General features: G+C 40.9%; 1 long non-coding RNA gene across 1 annotated transcript in view; it reads left to right on the forward strand.

The window, feature by feature from the left end:
• Nucleotides 1–14,539: 14,539 nt before the first annotated feature.
• Nucleotides 14,540–20,377, forward strand: part of LOC138605461 (uncharacterized) — a 96,231-nt gene continuing 90,393 nt past the window's right edge. Inside the window, exon 1 of the long non-coding RNA XR_011309325.1 lies at nucleotides 14,540–14,638. This is a non-coding gene — a long non-coding RNA (uncharacterized lncRNA). The remainder of the gene's footprint in view (nucleotides 14,639–20,377) is intronic.

The raw sequence follows: 20,377 nt of genomic DNA on the forward strand, positions 1-20,377 counted from the left end.
TCAAAGACGCCGACTGTCCCCTAAAACCAAAGGGGCACTTTCTTCCTTCCTGTTTAAAGGGAATTATTTCTCTCTTGTGTCTTTCACTAACCCCAATGCATATTTGCTGAAGCCAGACACTTAACTGGAGAAAGATTTAATGACTACATTTACATACATGCAGTCTGTATTGATCCGCCTCAGATCCTATGCAGTCAGCAGATTCTGAATCACCACCATCAACATTAATGTCATAACATGCCAGTTTTAGAGACAGGCCTGTAATGGCACCACAAACAACTTTAATAGTGCACTTAGCTTTTAGCTACTGTGCATACAAAACAACCTGCCGTGTCGTCGGCGCTCATGGATTTATATGTGATTCTCATATAGGATTTCAATTTGTCCATTTCAGGTTGTTTTGTTGGGCACAATTCAGAAATCGCATGCTGATAATAAAAAAGAACGTTTCCTGTGGTATCAGTCACTGCGAAGTTTTGCTGCTTTAGAGCTTGATTTTCTTTTCTCAACCCATAAAAATTTAAATATGTTATGGAGCCAAGCTTCCCTTAAAGCTTCTCGAAATCAAATTAATCACCACTATGTGAGAATTAGAGTTTATGGCTGAGCCAATAGAGGTGAACCATGTCTGTAATTGCCATATAATACTGCAGCATGACTCGTTGGAAGTGAAATGTGAAAACTGCCTCGCCATCATTTTCTCTCTCATATGTGTGATTTCATGCAAATGTTCTAAACCCTTGAAAAAAGCTCCGTTTTTATAATGACTTTTTATGCCACATTTCATTAGAGATAGGAGGCGACCGCTGCCTTAAGGGCATTAATGCCCCATAAAGGCTCAAAGGTAGGAAATCTTTTATATAGGTATGCAGAGGGTTTGATTATGTACTGCATACACAATGTTTGTGTTGGGGGGGGTATTTTAAGGTATTGCTCTTGACTGTTGAAATAAATTGCTGTTGTTAGTCTTAAAGCCTATGCGCACCATAAGCACATAAAACCAAACAAACACAAACAAAATTGTATTTTCCTATTTTCTCCCAGTAATATGTAGCCGGAGGGTTAGTGTTTGTGACGGTTTTCCCATTCTCGCCCACTGTATCTTGCAACGCAGCCGTTAAAGTCAAATATATTTGGGCCGTGGTAGTCAAAGCATCAAATAATTATGTTTAAAGAAAAGTCATCAGCAATGTCTCGGTACAGAACAATGTTCCTGTTCTGCAGGATAATCCACAGACCTCCCTGTCAATACACTTCAGCATAAACAAAAACTGTTAAAAGTTGTAATTTACGGAGTAGTTATTCAGGTTGTCTTCACAGCAGAGATTGTGGATATTCCTGATTAACAAGGTTTGTTTCTAAAAGACAGAACAAGAGGAAGAGACAACATTACGTTTTTCTGTACTTTTAAGAAGAGCCTGACCGATATATCTGTCCGCCGATATTTTCAGGCTGATATGGGCCTATCACAAATATCAGTAATGATACCATAGTTTACAATTCTCTCAGCAGTGTCTGAAACATATGTAGCAAAGCGTCACAGCTGAGCAGACGGTGGTCTGCAATGGAACAAGTTGACTGTGTTATGATGATGTTAAATACACCACTACCCTGTGGTGATAAACGGTAATTACAGGAGCACACTTCCCAGATATCCAGACAGTGCTGCATGTGTGACGTCCACGGTTGGCTCCGGTTGTAACTCTTGATTTTCCTGGCTGACGGTCACTTTCCTTTTCAGACTGTTTGCTTCATCTGAGCGTCGAGTTTGTTTCTTCTTCTTTGGATGTTCACTTCTTGTTGAAGTTGTATCTGTAGTCATCCATCTTTTCTTTGTTTGTTCAGCCATAGTAGATTACTGTTTACTCGCAACACTTGCAGAGAGCGGAAAAGCAGCCGCTTAGCTCCGCCTACCCTCTCTGGCAGACCAACCACTGCTGGCTGATGGGAAACGCGTCACTAACTGGGCGCCGCTTGTGATTTTTTCTGTGAAAGTCGCCACAGTCAGCTGTAGACACTGTAATACTGCAGATGCAAAGGCTTTCATCAGTGGGCAATCAGCTCAGTAACCATTGTGTTACCTCATTTGGCCATAGATAGAGACTTAACATCTGTTTCTATTCCAGCTGAAAAAATTCCAATATTGGGAATATTTTTCTCTTTTTCAATGGGTATCTGTATTGGTATCAGTATCAGTCCCAAAATCTTTTATCAGTCAGGCTCCACTTTGAAGTACCTAAATTAAATTCTGTGTTGTTTCATTGCATTTGCAAGATATCATTAGGATAAAGATGGAATTATAATAGTGAAATGAAATGATGCTCAGCTGACATGTAGATTTTTTTAACAAACAAAAGCAGATTTCCAATTTTCTCACCTCCAGTTTTAAAGCAAAACAGAGCAAAAAGATCCTGAAAAATATGCTCTACAATTTTTCTGTCTCCCTGTGTTTTTCTGACATCCCTCTCTCTCTTTGGAATGCTTCGTGCTGTGCGGTTGTTTAGTCAGTAGTGTACATTTTAAAAAATCTCTCCATCTCTCCTCCAGTCAATCTATCAGGTCGCCCTCGCGTCAGGCTGTCGCGTGGCGGCGAACTTGTGAATGACTGATCGCCGTCTGAGGTGCGAAGAGAGGGAGGTGCTGCCAAGACAGACCCCTCTGTGGCAAAGGGAGTAGTCGTGCACGTCAATCAGAACTCCACATGACCTTGTGTCGAGTCAAACAGCTCCACTTCTGGAACACAGAGGACGCAAGGTGGAGGCCCTTTGGACAAAATGGTCAGCAGGTGCATTTTTCCTTTACTTGGACGAGAGCCAGAGGTAGGGAGTCCATTTTAAACATATAAACAAACACTTATCGGCCACTTCATTAGGTACACCTGTACAATCTAATGTAGCTCAATACAACAGCTCTGCCGTGGATTCTTGTTTAGTTTTTGTTGACTGTTTTTTTGAGAGTCAGAAGTGTGTAAATTCAGTGATGTTTATAACTGAGGCCGTAGTTAAAGGTGGTGTTGTACTGAACTCCATTATATTGAGATGTGTCTCTTATTGTTTGTCCTCCCTGTTTACATACATGAGGGCGCCAGAGTGTTAGAAACACCTCTGAATATAATGCAGCTCAGTACAACACCTCTGTGGCAGCTTAGAAAAAAGCCTGTACATTACAGGCAACATAAAGGCGAATCTTTTGGCTGAGCTGGTGTGTTGGATGACATTAGATTTTTCAGGTGTACCTAATGAAGTGGCCGGTGAGTGTACTTTGGTTTGACTATGAATTGTAAATGGATGAGAGTTTGTTTAACTCGTGTAAAGAACAGATAAAGTACTGAGCAGTGCCCTGTTCTGTTTAAAATATGAGACAAAACTCTTACACGCTACACTTGTGCTTGCTAATCTTTTTGTGCTGCTAACAAGACAGCTCATTTAACATTACCCCCTGTGGAGAACAAGGCGTTTGATGTTCTGTTTCTTTTTTTTCCTCTTCAAAGGAAGAACGTGAACCTTTTTAAACTTTGCCTCACGTACGTAAGTGCTACTGCACAGTCAGTGCAGAGTTTCAGGGATAAGATAACTTTGGAGAAAACGCCAGAATTAATTGTCAGACAAAACAGTGACTGCTGTGGACGGGTACAGAACAATGCTGCGCAACAAAATGAACATTCAGTAAACAATAAGAATACATTTCTCTAAATACACCAAATAATCTGTGTTACTTCATCCCAAATAAGTGTCAAGTGTTGAATAAAAGTAATTATAGACTAGAATACTCAGTAATTCTACACTGTGGGATATTGGAACTGCAGAGCAACATTGTTTTTTATATATTATGGCTTATAATGAGCAACATTAAACTAAGTTTAGTCCAGACAGACTGAAGCACTTTATTTGGGACACATATCACCCTTTGCTTTCCAGCATGCTCCCATCATCACACACACGTGTTGTGAGACAATCTGAAGGCCTCCATCCAACACTTTTAGATTAGGAAAACCCACACATGCATACACAAACATACCTCATAAGTTACTAATATTATCAATGCATTATATATCATTGGAATATCTTAGATATTAAACACTACCGATGGCACCCAAAAGCAAATATCTAATTTCTCTGTATGTGATCAGACTTTCAGATGAGTATCAAGATTTTGTGTTTATATTTTCACTATTAACTCAAAATGTTTGGTCAAAAGACAATTATATAAGTAAACAAAATTAAAAAAGGTTTTTGAAAGACATCACAGGGATTACAATCCAGTCGTTAAGAAGTGAAATGAGTCTTTAAGATCAGGTCAGCTTAATAAATAAAGTAAAAAAAGAAGTCCAGATTTCCGCATCATTCCCAGTCAAAGGTGCCATGTAGGATGGTTTGGGGATTAGTTGACATGGCTTGAGGGATGTAATCTGCTGTGACAGATGTCAAAGCAGGATGCTTTGTGGGGTAGTAAGCAGGGCAGCCGGAAAGATTGAGGACCGCTTTTCCAAACAACCCACAGAGAGGGACAGCACGGAGAACGGCAAGTCCCTACGAGGGGAAGATGTAGAGCACGGGGCAGTGATTCATTTATGGGTAAATAGAGTGTCATCAGCATAAGAGTGGAAGTTAGTTCCAAAGATATAAATAGGGTTATAAAAGTGAAACATAAAGAAAAGTGGATCAAGTGTAGAGCCTTGAGGAATGCCAAGCATCAAAGTGTGGCGACATTAACAGCTTTTCTTAAGAGTGTATGTAAGCTTAATCCAAACGGCAACTGGACTTGGTTGAAGCTCTTGAAGACGTTTCACCTCTCATCCGAAAGGCTTCATCAGTTCTAAACAGACTGGTGGATGGAGCTAGAAATATCAGCCTCTGTAGGTCATTAGTATGCTAATTGATATGTAATCAGGGGTGAGTCGTTAACCTAGTATCACTGAGGGTCGTTAGTACCCTCTGGCGTTGATGGGTCGTTAGGCTCACAGGATCCTGAGTGTGAGCTCAGCTGTTTGGGCAGAGAATTCAACACTGCATTGTAAGTGGGTGATAGGTGGTGTCATAGACCTCCACCTCTGTTAAGGGATGGTTTTTCCAGCTTAACATAGATGGCTTCCTTGACACCTCTTTCAAAGCAGCGGTCTTCTCTGGCCAGGATGTGAACCTTGCTGTCTTCAAGCAATCTGTGTCTTCAATGATATATTGTTAACCCCAATACACTAGAGTGCAAGTCATGGACTTCTATACATTCTTTCAAGATGATCAAGTCAAATTAATGTGTTTGAATAATATACCTTGACTAAGAGCATTTCATGTAAAGCTACATTGACCACTGTTTCAAAAGATCAGAAAGGATGTAAAACAAAATAGTACAATTACAATAAAGATCTCTCAAAGGTTTCAATGATAGATCCGCAGTGATTAACACTGTGGTCGTTCAGCTGGGTCTTGATTGTTGGCCATAATTAAAATGTTCTTCTGATAGAACATTCTGGAATAAAAAATGTAACCAACTCAAGTGATGTTAATGTGCTCGACAGGCCTTAACCTCTTCTTTCTGCTTTCAGTATAATTAACAGTGCAATTATTCTTCGATTAATTCACCAACATCTTTCAAACTCAGGCTCACAACCTTGAAGTTTTGCTATTCAATGAAGTGTTTGCAAATAGGCAGAGAACTTTCCAGCTGGTTTAAAATGAGCACCAAACATACATGAGAATTTAAGAATTGAAGCAACCAAAATGCAGCTTGATTCTATTTATAGCACATGTGATCCTGATATATGAGTATCTAACAATGTGAACAAGCTTAATATAAGAGATGTTGGGATATTGCGTGTTTCTCCATTCGTGAGCCGTGACTCTTGTATTGTGTTATGAACACAAAATGCTGATATTTCCTCCTCACACGTTCTTAAGATCTCGGTGAAATAGGCTGGTGTGCAATAAATTGCTTCTGCGTTACGAACAAGCCCTTCTCCTCATACACAATGTAATGCAACGCCTTGGTAATATTATATGACTAAAGAAACTCTCTTTGGGAAAATAACTGGATTTTACCCCCCAATATAATGTCTCCGAGGGGCACAGGGAAAGATTAATGTGGTAAATATGAGAGACTATTTTTAGGCGTCCTGGACTGCTTAGCATTGACTCTGCCTGGTTGCTGCTACACAATGTACAGCAAACTAACATTAAACCTGATGAAAAAAATCATCGTTCACTTCCTATATTCCCACTGGGTATTTTTGTAATCTCATTTCTGTCTCATTTCCCTGTCATTTGGCTTCCAAGTGCGATTTAGGTGAATGGATGGATGGATGGATGTAAAAGGCCTTCAGGGACATGAAACCTGCAGATAGTTTCAACTGGCAGCGTTTCTTTGAAGGAGGTCTCACTGCCTGAAGAAGATAGGATCTAGTCAGCACAGATCATCAAGTCGTGGTACTTTGTAACCCCTGCTGGGGGACTGTGATGTAGCTGTGGGCTACGGGAGACTCAGTGATATCTGAGAGTGCTGCAGACGATGAACAGATTGGAGCCGGTATACTTCAGATGTCTGTCAAATGGGAGAGATAACTGGTCTCGCCTGTAGCCTGAGTAAAGCGCTGGGGCACTGTTGATGTGAATTGCTGTATTGATTAGTAGAGGATGGTGTTTTATTGATAGCCGATATGGGAAATCATTTTCAACTTTGTAAAAATCTTATTCAATTACTCAGTTTTACAAATCACAAATTTGATACTTTTGCAATCTGTATAGGATCCAGCTACGTCTTTCCTTTTATAAATGATTAGGAAAACATATTTTTGATAAGAAAAAAAATGGAGTAACATTTTAAGAAAGCTCCCACCAAGACCTGATCCGCACAACCTCCCCTCCACCACGACGATCTGGAAATAGAACAGACTACACTAACACAAGAGGCAGAGCTGAAGCACAGCAGATAGGAGACAGGAAACAAGCAAACAGAGGGAGAGGTAGATAAGGACAACATGCAAAAAAGGGAGAGCAAGATACGAGGATGCACCGACAGCCCTGGGAGAGAGAGGTTTTAGGTAGTCCTAATGGTCTAGCATCGAGAAGTCTGAGCTAACAGAGAGGGAAGGGAGGGGAAAATATGGAGAAGAGAAAACAAGAGAGACACACACACAACGTGGACGTCCTGTGCTTGTGGGACACCAAACAAACAGAGGAATGCAGTGGTAGTTCCCAGAAAGTATGCAGAATACTCAGGACGTGCATGGACTATATATACTGGATTAACAGATTCATTGAGAATAACTCGCCAGAAGGGCAATGGTAACAGGTACAAGGTCTGGAGTAATCAACGAATAAGCAGATTTAAGAGATTTAAAGGCCTCAGCAGAGTCAGACTGCCTGATGTCAGCAGGGATTACTTCAGAGGAAGGGAGTTAGAAGTTTAAGTCACTGGGACATTTTTTAACATAGTCTGTCTGTGCAGTGAACAGAGCCAGAACCACAGGCAATTGCTCTTCAAGTGGCAGCTAAAGTTGAGAGACTGGTGAATACATCAGCACCAAAAGTACAAGGGCAGAGTATTGTTGCTTCAATTTTAATTAAACAGTGATTTCACCAAGGATGTGACAGGAGAGGCAGCCAGAGCAGACACCACCATCTCCCCTCACAGAGTCTACCACTTCAGTCAATAGTTTCAAGTATCAATGCCAAAGTGCCAAAGACCCTCAAAGAAATAACCAAGTATTAAAATGTCATCGGAATAAATATCAAGGACTGAAATAAACGTTCCAAATTCTGCATAATTGATGGAGAAACAGGAGCCTCAAATAAGTTTTAAGTTTGGAGGTTAGAATGAAAATGCACTTCATGGATAAAGGCAGCTTTAGAAGAGTCAGGTGTGAGTTTTACATTTGGTTTAAGCCACGTTCCACTTTAACCAACGCTTACATATATTTTCTCAGGTAGGATAGGGGATGAAAATCAGAGTTTGCAATCCACTGGCTGGATATTGTTATAAAGCCAGTGGTCTCCAAACAGCTCTAACATTAAACCAAGCGGGCTCTCTTATGACCTGCGACCTGTGGAGCTTTAAATCCTTAAAGTCAAACTTTACACGAGCTGCAGTTAATAGCTAAAACAGCCGAGTGAATGCCAACCACTTCTAGCCAAGGCAGCCCAACAAAAGAAGTTCCTTTGTCAATAAAACCAAATAATAATGAGCCAGCAAGGGATGGGTGAAGTAAGTCTACTGTACATCTTATCATTACCCCTCTTGGGTGAGGAGCCAGAAATAACATCCTGTCCAGGCTTTTTTTGTGTGATCTTTCAATTCTTCATCCTTTCCTAATTGGTGCCGGAATATCTTACAATTATCTTCCCTTTTGATTCGCCTCTATGTTTGAAACTCCGGCCCTGGTTAGACAACGAGTGGCTGGAGATGCCAGTCTATCATTGCAGGTAAATAATCCTAACAAGCTTTATTTGAGCCTGTTGGTGCAGGTAGTGGAGGCCAACAGGATACCAATAGGGCTGGTGAATGCCAAAGAAGTGGAGTGCAGTCCAAGGGCACCAGGCCACACAACTGGTTACTTGCTCTCAAACCTGCATCTGTCTATCTCGAGTGCCCATGACATGTAAGCTAATAAAAGCAGAGGTAAGCTGTTCTACCTGGACGTTTCTCTCAAGTGCCACTTTTAACAAAAAACACATTTCCAAAAACTTTTGCAGCACCTGTGGGTAATTGGAGGCCAAGCAAGTAGGCAAGGGTAAGCTTAGAGCTCAGCTAACACTGACACTGACAGGAAGCTACCCCTTAATGATAATATAAGTTCAAAATAAAAGCAGAGCAACATTGTATAAAGAGAAAAAATGTAGATTAAGAAGAATGAAGAGTTTAAACTTTAATGAAGGACGGAGAAATGAAGACTGTAGTTGTTGATCTCATGGAATGCAGCCTCACAGCGGCATCAGTCCAACGAGGCCAGACTCATTAATTAAAAGTGTGAATCCCAATGCGTGCCCGTTACCTTTGTGAGTGTAATTGAGCATCCCTTGTACAACATAAATGTCAAAGGGATACACGCTGAAAAATGTGTTTAACCATTAATGCAGCATATGGTTTGCTTGCAGTTGACCTTTGTGAAAGACTTGAGTAATGGAGGAAAAGAAGTAAAGATACAGCATTTAGAAAGCAGATCTAGTGACTGTAAAGTCAAAGAATGCTATGACAAACTGTGTATAGTGAGTAGTTGCTTGAGAGAGCTGTCTCTGGTCTACAGCTTTATATATAACAATAGGAAAAAATAGTGACAACTCCTCTTAACCCAGCCTGCCGTACACTGAACAGCCATGGTTAAATGCATTGGGGAAAAAATAGAAGGCAGTGGCTTGAAATCCACATCGATGATGCACTATTGATTTGGGCCTCCGGTTACTCTTCTTTGATCTCTCCAAACTGAGAAGGGCATGTCTGGCAGGTGTGTTGATTTTAACCTCGGGCCTGCAGCTCCCTCTCACATAGCTAAGAAAATACTCAGGTACAACTATACATAGATCTGATAGACTCTCATAAAGAGCACAGGCAGACAGAAGAGTTGCACTGAAGCTCCAGGTTGCTTTTGCTCAGCTTAACGTGAGCTTTGGTGTTTTGTTTTAATCTTTCATGAGGTATTTGCTAATGATTGATCACAGGTTTTAAATGTTCCTCTAGGAATGAAGTGCCTCTGTTGCTGGTCTGTCACTGAACCTCTTCTCTTTTCTATCGTGTAATCTTTGAGTTAACTTCTAATTGTGTTTGAACAGTGTTAAGTCATTATTCAAAAAATAAATAGATTCTAATTTAAGTTATGTATGGGGGTAAATGTTAGAGATCGGTTTCTGTTGAGGTGCGTGTTGTGTACATTGCTAACTCTTTATATTCATAGTGAGTGTGTTGTTTTTAATGTATTTTTATCCACCATGAAAACTTGCCTGCAGGGATAAATAAAGTTTATTGGATTGAATTAAATTGAATTGAAATGGCCTCTGCTATAGCTACAGTGAACTTCCAATGAGTCAAGGCCCTCCTAATTTGACACACGGCAAAGACAAATCTTAATTAAATAAAAAGAAAAAGTGATGGAGCTGGTGTGCAGTGTTCTGCTTTAAGGACAGATTATTGCTCTTTTCTGAATCTTGGCAAGCTTTATTTAAGAGTTAGCTTCAGTTTGTTGTAAAAATCCTCATATTTCTTAATGCTTTTATTTTCTACATCAATGCTTTTATTACATTTACAAAATCTTATTTTTCACTTTGATAATTTTTCACTTTTTTTTTATCATTTTCTTGTACTCAACCTAAACAGTGTCTGTGTCATATTTTTAAGCATCTTGCTTCTGTTGTTACCGTGTAACCTTGTTTGAGCTCCTTTTTTTTGCCTTTATTTTACAGAAATCTATAAAAGTTACACATAAACAAAGTAATTTTTCTTTTTTTAAATTTGCATCAGTATATTTTCTTTTTACTTCTTGCTATCTTGAAAGTGTCTCCTTGTTTGCCCCACCTGCCCGTCATGTATGTGTTTTAATGTACTCATCTTCCTTGTGTCATTTTTAGATAAAGAGAATCTGTGATCCATAATGTCAATATTTAAACATTGCCTCTAGACTTCTTTGTCGAGAACTGTGTCCACCCACAGGGAGTGCACACAAGAGGCTAAAGAAGTCACTAACACAGCTCTATGGAAGGCTTCCTATGACATCCATACAGATATTCTTTTTGGTGGAGTGCGCTTGTATGAATAACTTATGCTGTCCATATTGACACTGGATCAGCTTTGAAGCAGCTTTCATCTACTCTCTGCAGAAGGAAATGAGTTTTCCTGGGTGCTGATTTGGGATCAGCTTTCAGGCAGCTCTCTCCCACTGTCTCTCTTTTCAAAATGAAAAAAAAAATATCCACAGTTCTGATTTGGAATCAGCGGTGAAGCGATGCTCTCCTTCAGTCTGTGTTCGAAATTGAGCAGTTGTCCATGGTGCTGATTTCAGATCAGCTTGAAGCTGTTTTTTTAGCTCAGGGTCATTGATTTGGAAATGAGAGCTTCCCAATGTCAGTCTTTAACCAGCTGTCTGGTAAATTCATCCTTCTGTGAGTTAGGAGTTGTCCATGGTGCTGAAATCAGATATGAAGCAACCCTCTTCTACAGTCCACTGTTTGAAAATGAGGAGTTGGAGTTGTTCATGATGCTGATTAAGAATCAACCCTGAGTCAGCTCTCTGCTACAGTCTATCAACTGAAAATGAGGAGTTGTCCATGGTGCTGATTAGGAACCCGCTTAGAAGCAATTCTCTATCCAGTCTTTCATTTGGAAATGAGAAGTTTCTTGTGGTGCTGATTTTTGTATGAGGATTGTTTCAGCTCTCAACCAGAGTCTTCCAACTGGAAGTGAGGAGCTGTCTACGGTGCTGATTTGTGATCAGCTTTCAGGCAGCTCTCTCCCACTGTTTTCCTTTTAAAAAGGATGAAATAGTCATTGTGATGACTTGGCATCAGCAGTAAAGCAACTATCACGTTGGACCCATGTTTGGAAATGAGGAGTTGTCCATGGTGCTGAATTGGAATATTTTTGGAAGCAACTCTCTCCTGCACTCTGCTAATTGGAATTAAGGAGCGGTCCATTGAACTGGTCAGCTTTGAAACATTTCCCTGCTCCAGTCTCTGCCACTGTCTTTACTCTGAAAACAAAGAACTGTCCTTGGTGCTGATTTGGAGTCTGCCTTGAACCAGCTCTCTGCCACTGTCTTTACTCTGAAAACAAGGAGTTGTCCATGGTGCTGATTTAGGCAGAAGGTTGTAAACAGCAGCTCACAACATTTTAACCTACTTGGCCTGCTACAACAACTCAGCCTGACAGTTACAATGTTGCAAGTAGCTGCTCTGTGCTGCACATGTAAGCATGCCAAGTTGATTTATATTGTAGGGCTCTGAGCAAGATGTGTTTGAAACCAGCCAAGAACAAAAAATCTAACGGAATATGGTCTCTTTCAAGTGGCTGCAAACCTTTGGGCTATTAGTTTTAGACTGAACAAATTAATATAAGAGTGTGAAGATGGGTAGAATGGTGAACGGAGATGAGTGTATGATACACAATAGCAACTATTGCAGGGATATGTTTGTTGGCAGAAAACAGATTGCTTTAATAACCTTTGACGGTACCTTTCATTATAATCCTTTACTCATGGGAAATAGAGTCTAGTGCTGGTGAATTATCCTGGTAACACTGCTGTTACCATCCTTAGATCTTTTACCCATGGTCCCTCACTGTGCTCCCCCTTCCCCTCCTTCTCTCTCACTGCCCTGTATTGATCCGCTGCTGGTTGTGTCTAACAGTACTATATCCACAGATATTTATGTTTGTAGCTGCTGGTCTCCGGTTCCCATTATGGGCTTGAGCGATAGGCATGGGCAGTGTTTCAACACCTCGCTGCTGAGGAAAAATGTAATATTCAAGAGACATGTCCTTAGTCAGCACTTCCAGAGCTCCTAGAGCTGGCTATGTAAAATGACCGGGGACAGCTAGGATACTGAGGAATAAGCTATAAGGAAAGAGATGATGAGAAGCCAAAACCTTTTCTTAACCAAGTACAACACATTTATATTATTCTGTCCTTTATGAGAATTTGAATTTTAGTGGAAATTGTGCGAAAGATTAGAGACTGAATGCAGAATATGGATAACAGTTTTGTTAAATGTACAATGTCCAAAAGGTCAAGTGGAAATTAGCAGTATGTGTTAGCTACAAAAAAAGATGCTAACAGACACAAACACACAAACAGAGATCCAAATATAGACAAATAACCTATTAGCTTAAATTGCTAAAGATTTAGACAAATGTGTGTGCCCAAATAACGCTAGTCTGCAAGATGGTAACTTCCTGAATCTAAAAAAAAAAAAGAAAAAAAAAGAATGCTAACAGAATGATTGTGTGAAATTCTGTAATTAAATCCTTTCCCATTCCATACACTTCCTCCTCGTAAGAATTTGCCTGAGGGTCTACAAGTTTATCAATTTGTAACCAGCCACTCATGAAGTCCTCACTTGGGATTAACATGAGAACAAATAACCTGTTTCTTTCTTCCCGTCTGACTTCCCCCACCCACACCCTTTTCCATCTCCTCTCTCTCTCTCTCTCTGTGATTCTCTCTTCCTCTATTCATCACCTCTCTGTGCACAGCCTCCGCACAACGGCTTTTTGGTACATCAGCGTCCTAACCTTCCTGACCTTGCTGACTGAGCCTCGGAGAGACTCCAGCTGGTTGTGATCGGTGGGCAATCTGCAGCAGAAAGCTCTCCCTCTCTCTCTTTGTCTCTGCGTCTCTCTCCTTATGTCACATTTCTGTCCCTCACTGCATATTTCCCACACAAAAACACACTGTCTGATTAACAGGTGAACAGCTTCAGTGAAGCAGACATACTTGACATGGTGACCCTCTCAAACACCCGAAAGAGAATTGATCTGAATACCACCTTCGGACTTTATTACAGACCACTCTGTCAAGTATTTCTTCATTTCCTCTTACTGTTGTTTTCTACCACTCATGCAGATAATAAAAACCTTTTCAGTACTGCGACTGAAAACCATAGTGGCCACTCTCACTCTTTGCACTGAGCGTAATCAATGATTCAACAAAAACTGAACAGAAATTCACTGTTAACAATGTAGCAGACAAATTCAACAGAGAGGTAAAGTTGTGTACGGAGTTGAAGAATACAATCAATAAATGTAATCAATCATTTTTTATTGAAAAAGCACCGAATCACAATTTGAGTTTTTTAATGCACTTTACCTAAAGAGCAGGTCTAGACGTACTCCTTGTTGTGCCTTTAAGAGAGACGCACTTCGCAACAGTGGCAAAGAAAAACTGCTTTTAACAGGCAGAAATCTCGATCACAACCAGACTTATTGATGACCAGTTATCTGCCTGGACTAGGTGCAAGTGGATATAAAAAAAAAATCTAATTTGAAAATAACCAGAGGCAACCTTATTTTTTTGTCCAAGTCATAAATGCCTAAAGCTCAAGAAGCGATGGATTTATTCATGTTTAAACACTCTCTGCTTTTGTTCCTTTGCAGGGTAAACCAGCAGTTCCACTGTTTTTAGTGTATTGACTTTTTAAATAATGCACAAATACATGTATTTATTCCAAAACAATCCGTATAACTGTATTTATTTAGTAGTTTGCACACCGCTGTAGGCCGACAGACACATCTTCATCCAGTACATCTACAGTGTAGCCTGTGTCGAAGTATCAGAGAGGATATAATCTGTCAAAGAAACCACTTTAGCTCTATCTGTTTTTATTTCTACTGCTGGCTCCGATGATCTCCATACTACTCTCTCTCTTTCTCTCTCTCTATCTCTTCATTCGTCGCTTCCCTCCATCACCACCAGGGGCTTTCCACACCGCGCCGTGCCGAGAGCGGCTTGGCCGTCCCTCTCCCCCTGCGCTTCTCGGAACGGAGACTCCAGACGCGCAGCGCGGCGGCAGACAGGGCGCACAGAGCGTCTGTCCCTCTCATTCCTTATCTCACAGGGGATCGTACACCTTTCATCCCGGGAGCAGCGGCAAGTTGAACAGCCGGCACCGCATCTGTCTGCAACTTGTCAAGGCAAAGGCATTATTTCCATCACCCGATAACAAAGGTAGGACTTTAGGGGGGTTTAATTTGGGGATGGGAAAGTTGAGTGTGCCGTGGCATGGTCTTGCAACATACAACTCCACTGGACTTGCATGATGCCGTTCGAGGTTGCACTGATGGAGTTGTATTGCAATAGAGGGAAATTGCCTAAAATCATAGAGTGGTTTTTGTGCGTGGATGTGTGTGAAGAGGCTGAATGGTGCATTTCATTGAAGCTTTTTCATCTTTACTTCAGGGCTGAACAGCAGCACTAACTTGTTGCCTCACTTGTAACACAATTAACGGCGTCTTAGTGTACTCGGTAATGAGCCGTATGCAGGAGATCAGTCGTGATTCGGATAATACAAAATGATTAAGACGGTAAATAGCCTAATTTGAACGGTTTCCAGGTTACTGTGAAGTAGGGAATGGTTTCTGACGGGTTGCACGAGCTGTGACATGATGACTGCACGTTGGTAATTGCGGTTTATTGTCGCACATTTTCAGTAAAATCTCCACAGAAAGATTGGGCAGCTGTGCACATGCATGACGTGTGGCAAAGCTGCAGACATTTAATTCTCCAGTGTTAAGAATTTTCAGCAGCCTGTGATGTAGAGTCTAAACGTGTGGAAATATGAATTCCAGCCTAATTGTAGCAACAACACTTCCGACTTTCACAAGTGAATTACCGGGGTGTAAAAATGACTGCACGCGCACAGTGGGATGCGTTTCCGAGGACTGCAGCCACTTGATGCGCCAACAGGATGCATTTAGGGAAGTTGGATGTGTGCCACTGGGCAGTAAAGCCATGCTGTTGAATGACTGAATGCAGACTTACACGCATATCGGATCATATTTTATGAAGAAAGAATTCATTTGATTCGATTTGATCCGGATTTGTGGCATTTCTTATTTAAACGTGGAAGTCTCATTACAGGGAAATACGTGTTGCAGCTGGCTCCTTTCTCTGTCTTCTTCATGTTTTTCACTCCTATAGACATATTTATACAACCATCATTTACTTAAGGTTAATATTTTAATCATGTTTAATCTCCACGTGGATCTGATGGAAGTCCTTGTGTTTAGCACATTTTGCTGGACAAGATCCAAATTTAGTACAACACGCTTTTTTCAGCAGTTACTGTATTTCTTAATTCAGCTTCTCTCCTTCTCGGTTCACAACATTGTGTTGTGATTTAAAGCCTGAAATTAATTTGAGATGTTTTTACATCTTTGCCAAACAGTCACTCCGGAGACAGACGAATGCTTTCATTACAGAAAAAGATGAACTGTGCTGTGATTTATCTCGACAGCACTGTTCTGCTGTACATGCATCATAGCGACAAGGCTGATCAAATTCCCCCCATCCTGACTTTAGATTTGTTTTTAGGGGAGGGAGGCAATTCATCTCTGTGCTATCTGGATGAAATAGCACCTATTCCCATCAGGACAACTTGCGTGTGCGCTTTATTTTGAAGGATATAATTTGTGAGCATGGGTAACAACACAGCTGGGATATTACTGAGTGACCTTCGGTGATGTTAGAAATGCTCGAGTTTTCTCCTTTAAGCTGCGAGCATTCTTGATGATTGCGTGTGCATGCCTGCAAGTGTTCATGTGTGTGTGTGTACATGAGGTGCTGTGTGTGTTTGTCTGACCGCCGGCGTGCCCCAGTTTATCATTTATCCTGAGCTAATTGGTATTTGGGAAAGTGAGAGAAATGCCTCTAGTCCCAAAAGCCAATCAATGGCTTTAATTTTCCAATTAGACGCTGATCTGTTCAGGAACCCGTCAGGGAGGCAGGACCTCTGGGTGAGGACCGTGACCTTTTATTGACCCTTTGTTTGGAAAATTGATTTCCGCAGGTCACAAATATAGGGTTGAAATTGGTTTGTGTAGTGATCAGCAAAACTTCAGGCAGCATTAAGGCAGGATTTATGCTTTTAAGGTCCTCTGAGACATTGTGTTTCCTCAGGATTGTAATGTTCTTATCTTTATTTTCATTCTGACTCACTTTGCAGTCAGTGCACTAAAATGATCATTTATTATCATTTATGAATAAATATCTACATGCACAGTGAGTTAAACTTTCCCTCCACAGTCTCACAGTTGAGACGTGCCTCTTTTCAGTCATGATTAAAAATGTAATCAGAGTGCTTTCTAGTTTTCTGCCATCGGAAATAAATGTCAAATGTTGGCAACGTTTTGGAAATGCCCCATCGTCTGGTGGTCGCTGTTTTTATTGCAATTTCTTCATCATTTCCTGAACTCTTCTTACATACAGCGTTTGTGATTTTAAAGACTCCATATAATATAATAAAAGCTCCGATCTCTTATAAAACCTTTTCTCTGTAAGAAAAAAAAGAAAACATTTGGTCCTTACCGTCCATTACAGCAGCGTATCGGCTTTGTATCCTGGACTCCTCATTTATTCAGCTGGTGGTCTAACCAGCTTGTACATTACAAGGGCCATGTAGCAGTAACCCAGATGGCAGAATGGGCTGATTGTGATTTATGTACCAAAAGTGAATGCATTACTGTGAGCTGCTGGAGTCAGTGCCAATTCCAGGCAGGCGTTTTCACACATTCTAAACAGACACACACTCACACAGGCACACACACTCGCCATAGATATACTACAACAGCACTTAGTTACATACAACAATTTGTTAAAACCGGTGTGTGCACTAAAAGTTCCATCTCTCCACCTGCCACTCTTTCTCTCCTTTTTCATCTCGTCTTTCTTTTCTCTTTGTCTCTCAAACACTTAGACAGACACACACACACGCACACACACACGCACTTGCACTGGAGCCCTCCTGAAAAATCGTTTAGATGAAGCAGTCCACCGTTGTGAGACATTGATTACCGTTTACCAAGCTGGAGCATAAACGCAGTGTGTAAAGGAGAGATGGCTTGGAGAGACAGAAGGAGAGAGTGAAAGAGGAGGAGGAAGAGAGTGGGAAGAAGAAAGAGAAAAGAACGGAGAGATAGAGAGAGAGGCTGATAGATGGCAGTGCTGCCGCAGTAAAGATGACAGATACAGGGGTAAACCAGGGGATCTTTATGGCTAACAGAGAGAGGACAGATTAGGCCAACTAATTGATCAGGACCTGTGGTTAGGTGCCTGGTTCATTCTCCGCACGCTTAGTGAACTCTCACACACACTCGCTTCCACGCACACACACTTTCAGTCACACCCTTCACCGCTCACACCTGCTGTCTTGTCGCGCGGTCAGGGCCGGTCAGCCCTTAGTCACTTCATTACCCCCTCAGGGCAGGGACTGCATCAACCATATTAACTCTTGAGCTCTGTGATGGAATCGCTGGGCAGCAGGAGATAGAGAGCTGAGGGCTGCGGACAGGCTCCATGCTTGATTTTCCAGTCCTGTTTGCACCTGATTTCAAGGAGACGCTTACAGGCAACACTTTGATCCAACTATTCTAGAGTACTGTGCCTTTGCTGTGGAAATTCTGCTAGTTTTTTATGCCTTTGCTTGTGATGAAACAGGCTACTAATACAGGTTTTTCTGTCATTGTTGCAGCAGTGTTAGAGGTTAAATTGTGGGCCTGTGCTGGAACAAGCTATATAAAGCTTCTCTTGGCATCTACAATGCTGTTCAAGCTATCATCAACAACATCTTTTCTTTCCTGTCCTTCAAGTTACAAAGATAATCAGCTCAGAAAGCATGTTGTTTACTTTCTTTCAGAGGGAAGGTTGATATAAAATATGAAGCTACAAACAGAAGGCTTACAGCTTTGCTTTGCTTATCCTAGCTTAGCATAGAGACTGGAAGCAGAGCTAACAGCTAGCTAAGCTAATGATAGGAAGACTTCTTTACTTTGTTTGGGACAAGGAAAGCTATTTCCATTTGTTTCCTTCCTTGAATGTGAGCTATGCTAACTAGCTGCTGTCTGTAGTTAGCTCATATGTAGTGGGGCTGTGGGCTACCAGACTCTTTTTCTTTTTTTAGCTTTAAGACATTAGGACATTTCAGTTGATGATTTTCTTAATGTTTCAAATAATGCCACCACCATTTTTATTTAAATTATCTCGCTGGATTTAATCAGCGAGTGAGCTAAAGTAAGTGGCAGCTCAGCTGGCATCTCCCAAATCCCAGCCTGAGAGCGCCACTGAGACACTAAACTTGGCTCCCAGTAAAAAACACGTGAACAATGAACACAAGGAAACTTTCTGACAAAAGGCTGAGCTGTTAAACAAGCTAACGGCAGCTCGACTTGCAGCCTCTTCTGACATCACATGTCCACAAAGGGAGGTTGACAAACATTTTAATGTGAAGCTGCATTATTTAGTTGTACTGATGGTATTAATCTGTTGTGGAGAGGAGAGGACCTCCATGAAGAATGTGACCACAGGTGAAGAGGAATAAGACGGGTTATTTTAAGACTTGTTTGTTTAGAGCTGCCGTGCTGTTGCTCCTGCACTGCGCTGTGTACAATGACCCAACTTACAAAACAAACGTGTAGAAATTCAGTTGACAAAATGCAAGTCGACTCCTTGTCTTTTTTTACTGATGAATGGAATCATCAACTATATGGAGGCAGCTCTAATAATAAGCATACAGACATGAGGGTGGTAACAATATTTGATCTAACTCTAAACAAGTGTTTAGTGCCAAAACAAATCTAGCGATTCCTTTAAGCATTAATATCCTATTTTAATTCCATTAATTAAATATAATTATTTGAAATTCTTATGAACATTAATAAGAACATGAAGCATGTTGGCGTTTGTAGTCCTTTCATGCAATATATCCAAAGCTAATGAGCTAAGTACTTGACAACTTATTTTATTTTTCAGTCACGTCAGACAGATCCAGTGGAACCATGTTGACATAGCCAGACACATTTGAGTGTTCAGTGTTTCAGAGTGCTGCTTTAATTACTTTATTGTGCAATTTGAAAGCAGCTCAAAGGTTTTCTCTTAATGATCCAGTTTTTAAACTTGAAGGACAAAGCACTGGTTAGATTCACTTTTTAAAGATTACAAGTATAATAGTGTAAATCCTAGCCGAACCAAAGCAACAAAGAGGCAGGCAACAAGAGGACAAAATGGTCACTAGCAAGATGCAGGCAGCTGCCGGGTCCATCTGTCCTAATGATGCAGTAAAATCTGTTGATATGGGATCAGTGTCTTCAGACCCCCAAAGCCAAAGGAGCACCATTGAAAGGACATTTCGGTGATAGAAATCATCGAAGGACGTCTGGGCTGTGTATTAAAGAGCAGCTCCAGTCATGTTTTAAATCAAATGCTCTGCTTGAAATAATAAATTGTCTGATATGTTTTTTTTCCTACAAAATACGTTTGACTTGTAAAAATCGTCTCCTCCTGCTCCCTCATTATAAATTCCTGAATCTGCATAGGCCCCGCCCACTATGCACATCTCCAACTAGTGGCAACTTATTGAAACTAAGCCAGCTTTAAATGTAGTCATTAGCAGTAGTAACGTTAACGTTAGTAGTCAGTAGTTAGTTTGAAAAAATTACGATGGCGGTTACAGCTGGCTCACGTATCGCGGAAGTGGTTGCCATAGGTTACACATAATGATATGCATTAACCGGATTGGCTCCTTAAGTTTGTGACGTCTCAAACCTGCCAATCTGAACACGTGCTGTTCAGCCTGTCCTTGGTACACTGCAGTTTAAAAGCAGACAGGCCCAGCCATGGAGATGATGCTGATGTTGTCCCTGATGTGTCTTGTAGCACATGAAGAACACCACATGGAGATGTTCACAAGGTTAA

This window comes from Semicossyphus pulcher, unplaced genomic scaffold, assembly GCF_022749685.1.
Source record: "Semicossyphus pulcher isolate SPU_LCO1_2020_fin unplaced genomic scaffold, fSemPul1.0.p SCAF_3, whole genome shotgun sequence".
In the NCBI taxonomy this organism is placed as follows: Eukaryota; Metazoa; Chordata; class Actinopteri; order Labriformes; family Labridae; genus Semicossyphus; species Semicossyphus pulcher.